The sequence below is a fragment of the Acinonyx jubatus genome, chromosome X (genome assembly GCF_027475565.1).
Source record: "Acinonyx jubatus isolate Ajub_Pintada_27869175 chromosome X, VMU_Ajub_asm_v1.0, whole genome shotgun sequence".
In the NCBI taxonomy this organism is placed as follows: Eukaryota; Metazoa; Chordata; class Mammalia; order Carnivora; family Felidae; genus Acinonyx; species Acinonyx jubatus.
Window position 1 is genome coordinate 21,574,696 of NC_069389.1, and position 15,859 is coordinate 21,590,554.

General features: G+C 38.0%; 1 protein-coding gene across 4 annotated transcripts in view; it reads left to right on the forward strand.

Moving 5' to 3' along the window:
* LOC106986809 (melanoma-associated antigen B18-like) overlaps positions 1 to 15,859 on the forward strand; it is a 140,675-nt gene that overhangs the window by 112,235 nt on the left and 12,581 nt on the right. The window contains exon 2 of one of the 4 annotated variants that reach the window (XM_053202202.1): positions 4,816 to 4,911. The exons of the other annotated variants lie outside the window; for them this stretch is intronic. The gene's annotated coding sequence lies outside the window, so the exon portion shown is untranslated. The remainder of the gene's footprint in view (positions 1 to 4,815; positions 4,912 to 15,859) is intronic. 4 annotated transcript variants of the gene reach the window in all.

Sequence of the window (15,859 nt, forward strand, 5' to 3'; positions counted from 1 at the left end):
AAGGCTATACTGTCCCCGTTAATGCCACCTCAAGTGTCCCCAAAGGGTTTTTGACTCTGAAATTCTAAAACTTTGACTCTTTGTAGAGGAGAGCTTTAAATTATGCAGGATGTTGCTTTTTCGTAGTGAAGAGTCAAGGCAAGGTAAGAAGAAAGTGATTAATCAGGCATGGTGTAACCACTAAGGATGCTATAGATCTTAAGTAGTTGTAGAATCAAGACCAGTGTCATTACTTTGTGGGAGTTATGTCCATCTGTTCACCATTGTATCTGCCTTAGTGATCCCATAAGTGAGAAACATATTCTCCAGCTCATTAAAACACAGTTGGCATGACCATATATATTCAAATGTATTCAAATAAATGTCTCCTGTCTTCACTTTTGACAACTCTCATGTTGTTGTTTTTTGTTTTTGTTTTGTTTTGCTCCACCAATAGAAACTGACAAAAGGACCTAGAAGTTTAGACTTTGCTAGAAGCATAGTTCTCCTAATAGACAAACTTAAAGTTGCAAAGTTCTTTTTTCCATGGCAATCTTCTGAGTCATTGAGGCACTGGAACTTTTGCAAATTCCTTTTCGGTAGAGCACCGAAGCAGTTCTGTGGCCAATTCTGTGGCCCTGAAGTTCTTGATAACTTACTTAATATAGTACAGAGTTTTTCTAAGGTGAAGCTTCATTTCTGAATTCTCCCTGTCCCTGTGTTTTCTCCTGTGAAGCTCTGAGTGGATATATAATACTTAACTGGTGCTGTAATGCTCTTCTGAGAAGTCAGGGACCTTCTGAAACTCCCAGGTTTCATCATAAAGAAGATTACAATAGATTTATTGTACATAGGAAGTGAGTTATGAAGTGTTTTCTGTTAGGCATCGTTTTAACAGAGAATCTTTCTTGAAAATTTGGTGTTGGCAGAAAAGAACACTCTCGCCTGAATGAACAAATTATTTTCTTGAGCAGAGATTTTCCCATAAACTCAGTCTTCCTTGAAGAGTTATCGATTTACTTCTTGGCTTATGAATCACTAGTAAGACTAAAAAAATCAAAAGGAAAATTAAAAACATATACTTCAAAGTGAACAAAGAATTGAATCTTTTATTTTTTATCCTCTTTGATATGACTGTGGTTAGAAAAAGCTCAGGGGCAGCTATGTGGCCATTATCTTAGTAGTTCTTGGTGTAATCAGACCCCACCCAGAAAATAACTGTTCTCAATTAAAAGGTACAATTTGGACGATATATTATAGACATCGATGCCTGTTACATTTCTGGGATCTTAAACCTCTGTATTTAAATTTTTAAAAATTATGTTCATTTATTTTTGAGACAGAAACAGAGGGTTAGGGGCAGAGAGAGAGAGAGAGAGAGAGAGAGAGAGAGAGAGAATCCGAAGCAGGCTCCAGGCTCTGAGCTGTCAGCCCAGAGCCTGACGCGGGGCTCAAACCCACCAACCGTGAGATCATGACCTGAGCCCAAGTCAGACGCTTAACCAAGTGAGCCACCCAAGTGCCCCTCAAACTTCTATATTTAAATGTTAGTCATAATTAAATCAGGTAGTAGCTATGTTTAGTCAAAGGTCATGCTAAGTGTGCCACCCAGAACAGTCTTCACAAACCTCAAGAAGTGATGAAGAGGACAAGTTCTCACATCTCCTATCTAGAAAGCTTCACTGACTGATTTTATTTTTATTTTATTTTATTTTATTTTATTTTATTTTATTTTATTTATTTTATTTTATTTTAGTGTCTATTTATTTTTGAGAGAGACAGAGACAGAGCAGAGTGCAAACAGGGAAGAGACAAGAGAGGGAGACCCAGAATCCAAAGCAGGCTCCAGGCTCTGAGCTGTCAGCACAGAGCCTGATGCGGGGCTCGAACTCACAAACTGTGAGATCATGACCTGAGCTGAAGTCAGACACTTAACTGACTGAGCCACCCAGGCGCCCCTGATTTCATTTTTTAAACACAATGGGAACCACACCGGTGGTTCTATTTCTTAAATACCGTATGCCCCTTCTGGCTTCAGGATGTGTACATACATGCTTTCTCTTTGCCTGGAATGTTTTTACCCACCTCTTGTTCTCAGGTCTTGGCCAAGATGACAGATCCTTACAGGAGGAGGCTTTCTCTGATCCAATTTTGCCACCCCCTGCCATTGTTCTTACAGTATTCATACTTGCCTTTATATTGTCCTTTGTGTATATATCCCACTTACGTGTTTGCTTGTTAAAATTCTGTGGTTCCCTTTGGCATATAAGGTGTATAAAGGTATTGCATCTCAAGTGTGGGTGGACTGACCATGATGCCATTGACCTGTAGCTTCACAGGTACTTACTTATATTGGCAAATTTATATTATTTTTTTCAAGAGGGCTCCCAAATTTATTAAGTACTGGGCCCCAAGAATCTGCCTTTGCCTTGACCACTAGAGCAGACACGCTTGAAGTACTCAAAAACAATTTTTAAAAGGATGATTTTCAGGCTCCTCTGGGCCCATTATTGGATTTCAGCGTTTATTTAAAGAAGGGATCTACTGAACTGAAACCATTAAACTTAAAACTTTTCCTTAATTACATTATGTTGTTTCAGTTTGTCTCATTAAATTAAAAATATTCTGAGCTTGGCTTTTTATTCATCTAGAAGACTTTAGTCCCGTCACATCTATCACAGTACTTGTAGTTTGTGGGGTGGTTTTTTTTTCCTGTTACCTGGCTTTCCCTTACCTACGGTTGTCCCTTTTGATTTCTGAAGTACTTCCTGCTTACGTTTAACTTTTACATGGTTTAGAAGATGGAAGAGCAGATTAAAAAAACTGGTGAAAGGACTAGTATAGGCAGGTTATCTGTATCTGGTCCAGGGAAAAATATTATATCCCTGAGTTAAAATGCAGGCAGACCCTGAGATGGAGAAAATAGCATTTTTGTTCGGGTTGTTCCCTCTTCCCAAAATGACCTCACCTAGCTTCTCTGCTTGCCTAACTTTTCAATTCTCACAATCGCAAAGGGTCTCCCAAGTGTTAGCTCTGCTCCCCTCCTTTTCCATGAGTTAGGTATTTCTAATATGTACTGCTCTAGCCCTCTGTAAGAAAAAAAAAAAAAAACTCCATCAGAGAGCACTCTCCGCACCCATTCTTCCTTTGGTTTACTTGCTGTTCCCCATGGAGAGATTATAAGCAACCTGAGAAGTGGAAGAGTGTCTTCCATTTCTAGATCTTCAGCACTGTGCAGAATGCCTGGCAGCTTGGACAGCTCACTGTGTACTCGATGACCGGATGGTGAAGTAAATGAACTATAACTAGACTCTAGTGGAAGATGCAGTGGGCAGGCAAGCCTACAGGGAATGTAAGGCTTGACCTGAAACCACCAAATAAGTTGACATTGACTTAGCGGAGAGGCATGCAGAGGAAACAACTCGAGAACAGGCACAGAGGCGGGAGTCAGCGTGTTGTGCCTCCAGAGTGAGGAGGCAGGAATATGTGGAGCTGAGAGATTATGTTGGGAAGTAGGAAATTTCATAGGAGTGGTTATATTTAAGGCCTTACATAGAAAAGAGAGCTCTTTGTTTTGGGTGTACTATGCAAAAGGGGAGCTATGACTGTTAGAATCCAAATGCCAGAGGAGGTAGTAGTCTTTTCACTGAATTTGCTAAGGCTTGCTGCTCTTGTCGTTTGTTTGTTTATTTTTACTGAGAGTGTTCTGCTGTAATTTCTTTTGATCTTGTTCCGTGTGACATAACTAATATGGCTCGTTTGGACAGAACTGTTAGGAACAGTAATTAAAATTATTCTATTATACAAGCATTTAAAGCCAGAGAAAAACTTTGGTAAATGGAAAACCTTGGAAGACATGACCTTCAAACCATTCTTTATGCGTTAGCATCACATAAAGATACTAAATGAGAAAAACAAGAACTATTGTTATATTAATGCCAAATAATATCTATTTCAGTTAAAGGGCAACTATTATTTGAATGACTGAATGTGATGTGTTGCAGAAGAAAAATAGCCTTTCTTTCAAAGAAGTTTAGGGTTTTTTCCCTTTAAGATACTAAATGAAAATCTTGGTTATCAACTAAAATACAGGAGAGGAAAGGCTCTTTAAAATGCCTTTTAAACACTTTCTAGCATTAGAGAGCGTATTTAGTGAGGGAAAAAAAAAAGAGCAACCTTTTACTTAGCTGTCAGATTTTTAGAACCATGACTTAGAAACCTGAAGCTTCAAGGGCACCTGGGTGGCTCAGTCAGTTAAGTGTCTGACATCGGCTCAGGTCACGATCACACGGTTTCTGAGTTCAAGCCCCACATCGTCCGGCTCTGTGCTGACAGCTCTCAGGGAGCTCTGATCTCCCTGTCTCTCTGCCCCTCCCCCACTTGAACTCCGTCTCTCTCAAAAATAAATAAATGTTAAAAAAATTTTAAAAAGAAGAAACCTGAAGCTTCCACTTTTATCTTCTGAATGAAGTTGGCAACTTGATACAAGAGGAAAAACTGATTGTATTCTACTAAAAAGAGTGGAATTTTAATCACACGTACTTGCTTTGATCACATAATTTCCCATTAAATGAAATTGATATTAAAAAAGTTTTCAAGATGATTTTATTGTGCCTTTTATGTCAAAGTTTGGGGCCATATTAAAATTACCGAGGACTCATCCCCAAGTGCTCTGTCGTAGATGCTAGTGTATGATCAAAGAGGCCTGACAAGCAAGTAAACTTAGAAATTTGAAAAGGCCATGAAGAGGCCTGAATTTCAGAAGTATCGTCCAAGCAAAGTTTATTTTTTTTATACAAATTATCTTAAATTACTGTTTTCTTCTCCCAAGAGCAGAAACTATGACTAAGAGAGCAGAATACCAGAGGTATCATGACTCTGACATCTTGGGAAGGAGACAGCAGTGGTGGATTCAGCCATAAGGCAGGCAAGGTATTCTTCCTTCAGTATTTCATTCATGAGACAATTAAGAGTACTCCTGGCTTGCTTTGATGGAAAGGTAAAGTCACACAAAAACTTCTGCAGAGGGGCACCGGGGTGGCTCACTTGGTTAAGTGTCCGACTTTGGCTCAGGTCATGATCTCATGGTTTATAGGTTCAAGCCCCGCATCAGCCTTTCTACACACAGCCAGCTTGGGATCCTTTGTCCCCTCCCTCTTTCTGCCCCTCCCCCTCCCCTGAGTGTACTTGCAGTCTCTCTCTCAAAAATAAACATTAAAAAAAAAAAACTTCTGCAGATAGGTTTTCTCCCAAAGGAGACCTAGGCAACTATAGCGGGTCTCCCATGGAGTCTTGGAACACATTTTTGCCCAAATATGCCTGTATTCAAGACAGCCGGGGCTTTGTACCTGTTGAAATTGCCAGCTTTACCAAAACAGGATAGTCCCAAGTTTCCCTGTGTTTCTCTATCTTCTGCTATGAAATAAATCACTTACTTGCTTAAAACAAGAGCAATGTATTGTTTCTTAGAATTCTCTAGGTCACGAATTGAGGCAGGGCTTGGCTGGGCAGATTACCTGCTCTACGTAACAATGGCGGTAGTTACACTCAGCTGCATTTGGCTGGTGGCTGAGCTAGTCTAGGAGATAGAAAACTTCACTCACGTGTCTGGTACCTCAGTGCTCTTCTACATGGCCCCTCTTTTTTCATCCTCCAGTTGTATGGCATAATCTTCCCTTCCATCATGAAGGCTGGCTTCCTTTCCAGAGAAAGCAGAAGATGCTTCTTCAAAGTTAGGCCCAGGACTCACACAGTGTCCAATCTGCTATATATATCCTGTTGGTCAAAGTAATCACCAAGCTGGCTCAGATTCAAGAAGAGAGGAAACTGACTCCATCTCCTCATGATGTGCATTCAAAAAGGGAAAGAATTGATGGTGGTCACCTTTGGAGACCAAACACTGTGTCTCTAAGTGGGTTACTTAGAGTCCCAGACTGGCCTTCCTTCTGTCCCCATAGTAGCTCTGGTGACCTCAAGCACATCTTCTGGCAATGTGGTACAAGCAAATCTAGGGCAATGTGGGAATTTAGAGTTGAACAGATCTAGAATGGAATCATGGTTCTACCTCTTCTCAATTAGGTAATGCAATATAATGAAAGCCCACTTGAGCAATGTGTTCTACATCTATGAAATTGGGATAATATTATTACCTTGGATAGTTATGGGGATTAGAGATTTACATGAAGAGATTTGCATATATCAGGTGCTGAAGAATGTCTGTTGTTGTCGTTATTATTTTTATTATTCGGTGAGTGTTGGAGAATAGCTTTCTAGCATACTTCTTCCTAAAATCCTTTCTATTCAGAAAGCAAATTGAAAGACTAGAAGGAGATTGTGATGCTTTTCTGAGGCACTCAACTGTGAGACGCTCTGGCCTTCTTTTGTCAGGAGCCTCTTAAGTGGGAAGAAATCTTAGAGAATTAAGGATAAACCACACATTCAGAATTTTAGGCTGATCTTGAAAGAGGTGAAGATTGGTGATCTTCACCCCATTTCAACATATGAATGGGATAAGCCCCAGAGAGGAAAGATGTAGGACAATATATTACAGACCTCCTATCAAGTGCTTTGGTTACATAACTCAAATATATAATAGTAATATAATTATATAAAGTAGACTTCCCTTATTGAAATACAATATATGATATTAACATATGACATGTATACTCTTGTCTAATTTCTTACATATGTATGCATATACATATGCTAAAAGACATTCATTCTGTTAATCTTCCCAAAGACAATAATTTCTTATTTTTGTTATGAAAGAACATTCTACACAAGTAGCCCATCCTTGGGTCAGGACCAGCTTCATGGGCACAGTACCTGTGCAGTTGAGCAGGTGCCCACGCGTAGAAGGCTTCATGCTTGTTTTAACACCCTTCTCTTACCCTCTTGACATCCTTAGTAATATTCGAATGAGGGACCCTGCATTTTTATTCTTCACTGAGGCTGGCAAATTACTTAGCCAGTCCTGACTTCAGTATACTGTTAGCTATGAAATCATATAATTCTGATTAGAATTAATTTAATTTTTAATATGTTTATTTGTATGTGCATGTTAGTAAGTAGATACGTGCATAAAATATTCATAGATAAAATGTCCATCATTCAACAAATAATTATTGAGGGTTAACTTGGTATGGATGTGAAGAATATATTACTTCATTATTTATCATTTTATTATTTTATCTATTATTATGAGGAAGAGAGAAAGATCAAGAAGTTTTGGGATTCCTGAGACAGATGTTCCAAAGAATGTTACCTGGAAGCTCTTCATTAACTATTCAGAGGAGGGCCACTGACAGATAGATGCCTTCTCCCCACGTGTCAACCCAGAGGTGTCTCTAGTGGCCCGCTCAGTTCTCTTGCGGTCACTCAGCCAAGAGTAATAATTTTACTGTCACAAGCATCATTTTAATTATGCAGAATAAAGTGACTCAACTGCCAAAAGTAATGTTTATGACAAAAAACAACAGTTATTTTTTCTCTCTTTACAAAAACAATGAAGTATGATAACAGTATATTCAGCTTGAGGAATGACAGAATTCTCTCTCTGTTTCTTTCTCTCTCTCTCTCTCTCTCTCTCTCTTTTTCTGTATGTGGTTTTAGAATTCCTTTGCCTATGAATTAGAGTAATTACTTTATGTAGAAACAGTTTGATAAAAAACATCAGATGATTTCTAGAAACTTTGATATTTTGAAACTTAAAGAGAGAAAATAGAAGCCAGTAGTCCAATTAAGTAAGTCATTAAAGGCTGTGATAGTGAGGGAGGTCTTAGGGCTTCCAATGGTTTTGAAAATATAAAGTAGTAAATCACATTTCATTTTATCCTCACAGAAGGCATCATGATGGCTCAGCCTCCATCACAGAGGTGGGATTACCAAATGTTTGCTTCTTAGTAATGACAGTCCTGATAAGAAAATTGTCAATCTTCAGCTTACTCAAAAATCCCAAGTTTTTATTAAGCCCAGTCAACAAATCTGCAGTTTGAATTCTATTTTTGCATCTCCCTGACAAATCCCTAATTAAAAATACAATAATTTTCAGTATCACACTAAGGCAGTGGATTACAGTTTATGTTTTCTTATTTCTAAATGTTAATATGAAATTCCAGCATCTAGAGAGTCCTCCCCACCTTTTATAAATGTTGATAAAGAATTTCAGAAAAACTAAGACTATAAGCAAAACCTCTGTATATATGTGAGAGCTTTGATGACAAAGGCCTATGGTATACACATACACACAAGTTTTTGTGTTGTTTATGAACAAAAAAAAAAGTCTTAAAGAACTGCTGATGTTAAAACACTTCTAGCTACTTTACCATTTTCTTGGTGTGACAAATAGAAAACAGTTTGTGTCCTCGGGAATCCATAATAAAATCTCAAAGGCACATTGCATTTTGATTAAGGCATGGATGGTAGATTAGAATCCTGCCGAGCAAATAAATATTCACCTCCCACCTCCCCTGCCCCCTACCTAGATGGGAAGAGTATATATCCATGATCCACTCATGTTGACTTTGGCCATGTAACTTGCCTCTGCCAATGGGATGTTAGCGGCATGACATAAACTGAGACTTGAAATGTGGCTTACGTGACTCTGGGCTCGAGCTCATTCTCTTCCTCCTGTACCACTGCCATGAGAAGAGGTCACCGATAGCCCCTAGTTCAAAGAGGATGGAGAGACACATGTAGCCGACTTGGTTCCCAGCTTCAGCTTGGAGCTGAGCCCAAAGTCAGCCAAGATCACAAAACATCAGCCAACCTGAAGAAGCATGAGAGAGAAATAAATTCTTGCTATATGCATTGAATTTGAGTTTTTTTCCTTTTATACAACACAACTGTGACAATAGGAACCCGATTCAACCCACTATTCAAAGAAATACACAGGCATTTTTAAGCTCTTCCAGGGCAAACTCTGGTTCAGTACCTACCCAAGCAAAGTACATTAGATTCATTGCTAGAATTGTTAAACGGAGACACCAAACAATATGAAATTAGTTGAGAATAACATTCTCTACAAAAATTATTTATGCAAAATTACTGTTTATTTTAAAACACACATAAATTTCAGTTATCTTCTATAATCAACAATATGTTCATACTGACATTCACCAAATACTTTTTAATGACTATTATGCATTACTAGGCACATGTGAGGATCATATAGATTCCTAACCAGATGTGCACAAGGAGTGGTCAAGAGTTCAATAAGCCAGAAAAAAAGATCTATCTAGGAACTTTCTGACACGTTCTCCTCCTTACCTTCATCTCATGTTGTTTTCATTTGGCGTCTAACCTCTTTCCTGCTGACTTGGCTATTTTCAGAAGTCTTACTACTATTACTGCTTACTGCATTTCTCTACCTCTTTTAAAAAAAATTAATATTTGTTTATTTTGAGAGAAAGTGAGGGAGGGGCAGAGAGGGAGAGTGAATCCCAAGCAGGCTCTGCACTGTCAGCACAGAGCCTGATGCAGGGCTCGAACTCACAAACTGTGAGATCATGACCTGAGCTGACATCTAGTCAGACGCTTAACTGACTGAGCCACCTAGGTGCCCCTCTACATCTTTTTAATGAATTTCTCTTTTTACAGCATTTTAACTAAAGCGTCACCAAGAAGAAAATTCTAACCTAGGTTTCTAATTTAGGGCAATTTGGTTCTTGGAAATAGGAGAAAAGAATGGTAAAATACTCAAATTTTTACCACTGTGCTCTGTAAAATGTATATTCTATCAGCTTCAAATCACTTAGCTTCACTGTGCCTCGTTTTCCTTTCTCATCTGTTAGATGGGGAAAAGAAAAATGTATACTCATACTCCTCAGCACTGACATGATCTCATGAAGTGTGTGAAAACGCTTAAGTAGTGTAAGCCATTTCTTTCTATTTATTTAGAGCCAGTTTTCAGCCATATCAAGTTTTCTTCTTATAAAAACAAACTTGCCTTTCACACAATAATGTATCTCTTGTCCAGCATCTCCCACTAAATAAAAATGCATTTCTTTTTTACAAAAGCAAGGAAACAGTTTTGTATGGAAAAACTTTTTTCTAAAATTCTAGCATCGCTATTACGGATTTACTTGTGTGTGAGTTTATTGCTACACAATAAACTCCAAATGGCTCAAAATAGATCTTGTCAATGAATAGATTGCTCTTATGACTGATATGTTCACACTACAGTTTTGCTTCATGAGATATGTATGTTGTTTTGTTTTATTTGGTTTTGTTCTTTCTTATTTCTCCATGATGTCTTTGTTTGAAGTTGATGTGTCTGATTCAACTATAGCTTGGTCATTCCCAAGTGACTTTTCTTGGTGTTTGTCTTTGGGTTCTTTATCCAGTCATCAGTCGAATAACCAAAAAAAGAAAGGAAAGAAAAACGTTTCATTCAAATAGTAAATGATTTGGCTTAGTAGATGTATAAAAAGGAATTGTTGGCTGAAACTGTTATTGAAATTTTTAAATGTAATTTCTGTATTATATGCTTCTCTGTATATATTTAGTTACCTATATATCCTATACCTCACTGCTATGAATATTTCAGAGCTTTCTTTTTTTCATTTTTTAATGTTTGTTTAGTTTTGAGAGAGAGAGAGGAAAAAAGCATGAGTGAGGGAGAGACAGAGAGGGAGACAAGATCCAAAGTGGGTTCTGTACCGACAGCAGAGAGCCCAGTGCAGGACTCAAACTCACAAACTGTGAGATCATGACCTGAGCCAGAGTCAAAGTCAGGTGCCTAACCAACTGAGCCACCCAGGCATCCCTCAGAGCTCTCTTACTCTTTAAATTTGTCTACACTTTTAAAAAGGTCAAATCATGAAAATGGAGTTTCAAAAAACTCTCCAGTTGCTAACATAAAACTCACATTGAAAGACCTAGATTAAAACTAAAGTTTAATAGGAAATACTTATCTTGATTTAAAAGCCCAATGTCCTTTTAATGACTAATTTTCTTCAAATGACAAGTGTACACATGCCTCCCTAGTTACCACAACATTAAATGTATGTGCAATAGAACCAGAAATAAGTCTGGAGAGATTTTCCTAAGTATTGGAAAGGCATGACTCTCATAAGCAGTGAAGAAGTTAATCACTTGAAAGCTTGTTGATTTGTTCAGACAAAATACATTTTTATTTTTATTTTATTTTACTTTATTTTAATTTTGGAGAGAGAGTGTGAATGGGAGAGAATGGCAGAGGGAGACACAGAGAGAGAGAGAGAGAGAGAGAGAGAGAGAGAGAGAGAGAGAGGAAGGGAGGGAGGGAGGGAGGGAGGGAGGGAGAGGGAGAGAGACACAGAGAGAATGCATGCGCACAGAACCTGATGCAGGTCTCGATTCCACAACCCTGGAATCACGACCTGAACCGAAATCAAGAGTCAGATGTTCAGTCGACTGAGCCACCCAGGCTGCCTGAAAATAAATTTTTAAATATCATACTCATCCTAATGCTGAGCCTGGTCTCTTACATTATACATAATAGGATTGCAACAGTGCCCATAAACCATGTACCACTGAAAATAGAAAAGGACCTCCCTAATGCAAATACCAAATATTACACATTAATCACATTATGCTTTGCCATCAATTTTGCATTTACATGTAAGTACAATGCACATAGCCATTTTCTTTTGAATGAATTTTAGGTGCATTTAAAAAATACATTATGCTTATGGACACTGACATTTTTAAAAGCTGTTCAAGTTGAAATCAAATTAGAACAAACCAGTTGATACTCATTTTAATCGGAACACGAATGGCTCAATATAGGAGAAGCCAGTATTGAGTTGTTCTACTTTGCCACTGTAATGTGCATTAAATGTGCTGTCCTTCACGCAGCAACACAATGCTACCATTAACAGAACATCTGCTTTGTGCTGTTTTTCAAATGTGACAGTGAGGTTTTTCTGAAGCACATACACCATAGAACTTAATTTCACCCAGTTCTCTAGATACCTTAACTAGAGGTACTGGGTATATAAGTTAAACTCTTCACAGAATGTATTTATTCATTACTTTATTATGCTTGTAGTTTTACAATATTCTGAGTGAATTAATGTATTCATTACCACCAAATGAGAACTTACTATCCCTGCTAATTAAGAGTAAAAATGTTTATTGGGTATTCATAGGAAGGGTAAGCTCCGGTACCAAAATGGTAACAATTTTTATGTATATTAAATAGAATTATGGGTGCTTAAATTCTTTTCTAGATACTCTAAGTCTTCTCTAATGGGTAAACTTCTCTACCCATTCTTTAAATGCTGGCTTGCCTTCATATTTCTTATCTCACCCTGTACTCTTTTCCTTCTCATTCATGTTCATTGCTTCCATTTTCAAATACCTGCTCGTGACTTCAGATGTGCATCTCAAGGCCAGACCTCTCCTCTAACATTCAACTTCACATATTTCTGCTTACCTGATATCTTGCCTTGAATATTTACCAAAGGTGCTTCAAACAGAACCTTTTTAAAATTGAACTCAAATTCATACTTTGAAATTACATACATTCTTATTCCAAGTTTTGGTGAATTGTACACTGGTAGAATCCCCAATCTCAGCAGGTGACGCAAGTGTGCACGCACGTGCACATGCCAGGGATAGAAGCAGGCATTTTTGACACCATTTTCTCCTATACCATCCATCTGCAAACTGGCACGTAAGTCCTGCAAATTCTGTTCATATGTGGCCTTCTCATCTAGGCACGGTTCTCCATCTCCAGTGTCACAGTCTTGCAATACTGTACAAGTATCCAGAATTCTTTCTCCTACATGTTTATTTAAAGTTTATTTGAGAGGGAGGGAGGGCGGGAGGGCGGGAGGGAGGGAGGGAGAGAGAGAGAATATGAATGAGAGTGAATCCCAAGCAGCCTCCAGGCTGTCAGCAGGTGTCTGACAATGGGGCTCGAACTCATGAACCATGAGATCATGACCTGAGCCGAAGTCAAGAGTCAGAGGCTTAAGTGAGTGAGCCACCCAGGTGCCCCTTCCTACATGTTTTTGTTTATTTGGTTTGTTTTGTTTTTGTCTTGTTTCTGTTAATCTGTTTTCTACATTGCAGCCACATAGATCTTTAGAAAAAGCATATCTGATCAGGTCATGCCCCCGCTTTAATACCTTCAACGGTTTTATTGTCACCTGACAAAAAACCTAGACTCCTTACTACTCTTGCCTTTGATTTCCACACTCAAACCAAAGTGGTCTTCTTCCAGTCTGTTACGAGTGCAGCAAGCTTATTCTTCAATCAGACCCTTGAACAGGCAGGTCCCTTATGGAACAGTCTTCAAAACTTACTCCACTTTTGTTATTCTAACTCACATTTATCCTTTTCCTAGACAAAATACTAATTCTTCAGGACAGGCTTCCCAAACTTATTGAATCAAATAATATCTTACTATTTTTATCTCCCTGTCCTTTACCTTCATAACCTTGAACAGTTTGTAATGTCTTTCTCTCTCTCTCTCTCTCTCTCTCTCTCTCTCTCTCTCTCTCTACTGGATTTATACTTGTCTCTGCCACTAAATGATAAGCTTCATGAAGGCAAAGTCTGCCCATATTTTGTTCATCATTTTCAGCTCCCAGCACAACCCATAGCCTAATTCTTTACAATAAATAACTGTTGAATTAAGGATTGTGATATTTTATATTCAGAAATTATTAAAGTGGGGATGAAATATATGAAGTCTGGTTGGTATTCAAAGTGCATAGAATCAGATCATCTTCATTTGCTATAAGAATGCATAAATCTGACTTTGAGATTCCACTTCTGATTTGAGTAAAAAAGCAACTAATTACCTATCTGTTAAAAACAACATAGTTTCTCCTAAATAAGAGAGCTAAGCTAAAAGCATATTTCCTAAGGGTCTTTTCAACTGCATGCTCAAGGTAGTCCTGTCATGAAAAATGCCCTTATAATAAATATCATATTAATTGTTTTCTTATAACGACTGTAAGCCTACTTTAGAGTTGAGACCACTTTTTTAACCCTCATTTTGATTATCAGAATTTTGAATGTTACAAAGAGAAAACAAAATAAAAGGTAAAAAGAGAAAAGTTTTGGATAAGGTTGATTACATACAGCACACGAAACTGAAGAAGGTAGCTTATCCACTATCAAGGAGTCTTTGCCTCTTCTGACCAGAAAAGCAACTCTTTTGACAACCCTCTCTGTCTCTCATTCATTCTAAACCTTTGCTCTTTTTATGACTTTGGTCAAGTTCCTCACTATAGTAAACAGGAACTAAATACACAAATGAAAGGTTTTTTTGTTTTTTGTTTTTTGTTTTTTGTTTTTTTTTTATCTTGCAAGCTTCCCTGTCTTCGCCTGTATAATCTTATTACTAAAACCAACACCACAGGCTATGTACGATGATGCACAGAGCACACTTCCTTGCATGTCGAGGTTCCTCAGTAAATAAGTAGTTCTGATTACTTTCATTTAAAAATATTTGTCTTGCTTCCCTACACTTTCCCCTCATATCTCTGTGACTCAATAGTAGACAGATGCTTTAGAGAATGGGTGGGGACACCTGTGTACCCCATCCCATAACTCAGTGACACCTTAGATCTAAAAAGCAGTCTGGGAAACTAAGCTATTTACATTTTTCCAGTCACAACCACTTCTTTCTTAGGACACATCTCATTTGTCTTGTGGTAGTTGGTCATTTGTTTTTCCATCTCTTCTTCCCTGACCCCTGAGTGTATGTGCATGCACTGAGAGCCTTAGTTCCAACATGCCGCTAAGAGTGAAAATACAAAGAAAACAAATGAAAAACAAACCCCAACCTCTTAACCCATCAGATTTTAAATGCTCCAGATACCCTGGTATCCATTCAGAACTTTCAGACAGTATTTTCTTTGCAGGTAAAAATACACTCTTTTGACATACAACCAGAATAACCAAATAACCAAACTTTTATCTTTGCTTGGCAGGGATTCTTGTTTTCCTTAATTTCAAAAAGATATTTCCAATAATCCTTCTTCTAAAGATAAAATATACAGGCTCGTAGTGTTTAAATGAGCTGAACTTACATCTTTGGTAGGCATCCTTTTTTTTTTCCCCTTAAATCCCTATAATTTTCCCATTATCAGCCAAGGAACATTTTAGCAACTACCTGGTTAGAACTTTGATGGTGATAATGATGATGATGATGATGATGATGATGATGATGATGATGGTGATGATGATGTTATTTCTTTGGTAAATTACTCCTTTCCACGTGAATTAATGGCATTTCACTTTGAAATTCCTTCTATAGTACTTGTGTACTTTCTGTAAATTGTAAATTTCTTTTCCCTGGGGCAATGGGGTGGCTCATTCAGTTAAGTGTCCAACTCTTAATTTGGGCTCAGGTCATATCATGGTTATGAAATTGAGCTTCTAGTCGGGCTCTGCACTGGGTATGGAGCCTGATTAAGAGTCTCTCTTTCCCTCTCTGCCCCTCCCCCACTCACATTCCCTCATGAATAAGTGAATACATAAACATATAAATAAAAATACATATAAATCCATAAATAAATAAAATCATTTTCCCTTTGTAGTAAGCACCAGAGACTGACAGTAAATACTTAAAACAGGCTAGTCCACCAACCTCTCAGAATAGATTCTGAAGCCTTAACAGACAAGGGTATGGTCATGTTGAGAGACATGATGAAGGTGAACTGTCATCAAAGCCCAGGTGTCCCTGTTCCAGTTAGTTTTCCATGCATCACTCCTCATTTTGTTATATGACCGCTGCTATACCTTTGAATAGTAGGATGGAAGGGTAATTTATTGCTTCTTACATTTAAAGTTACTGTGATGGAGTGAAGAATGAATAAGTTGTAAACCTTGTGGATTTGCACTTAGTGCACTGAAGACATACAGGAGGGCTTATTCATTA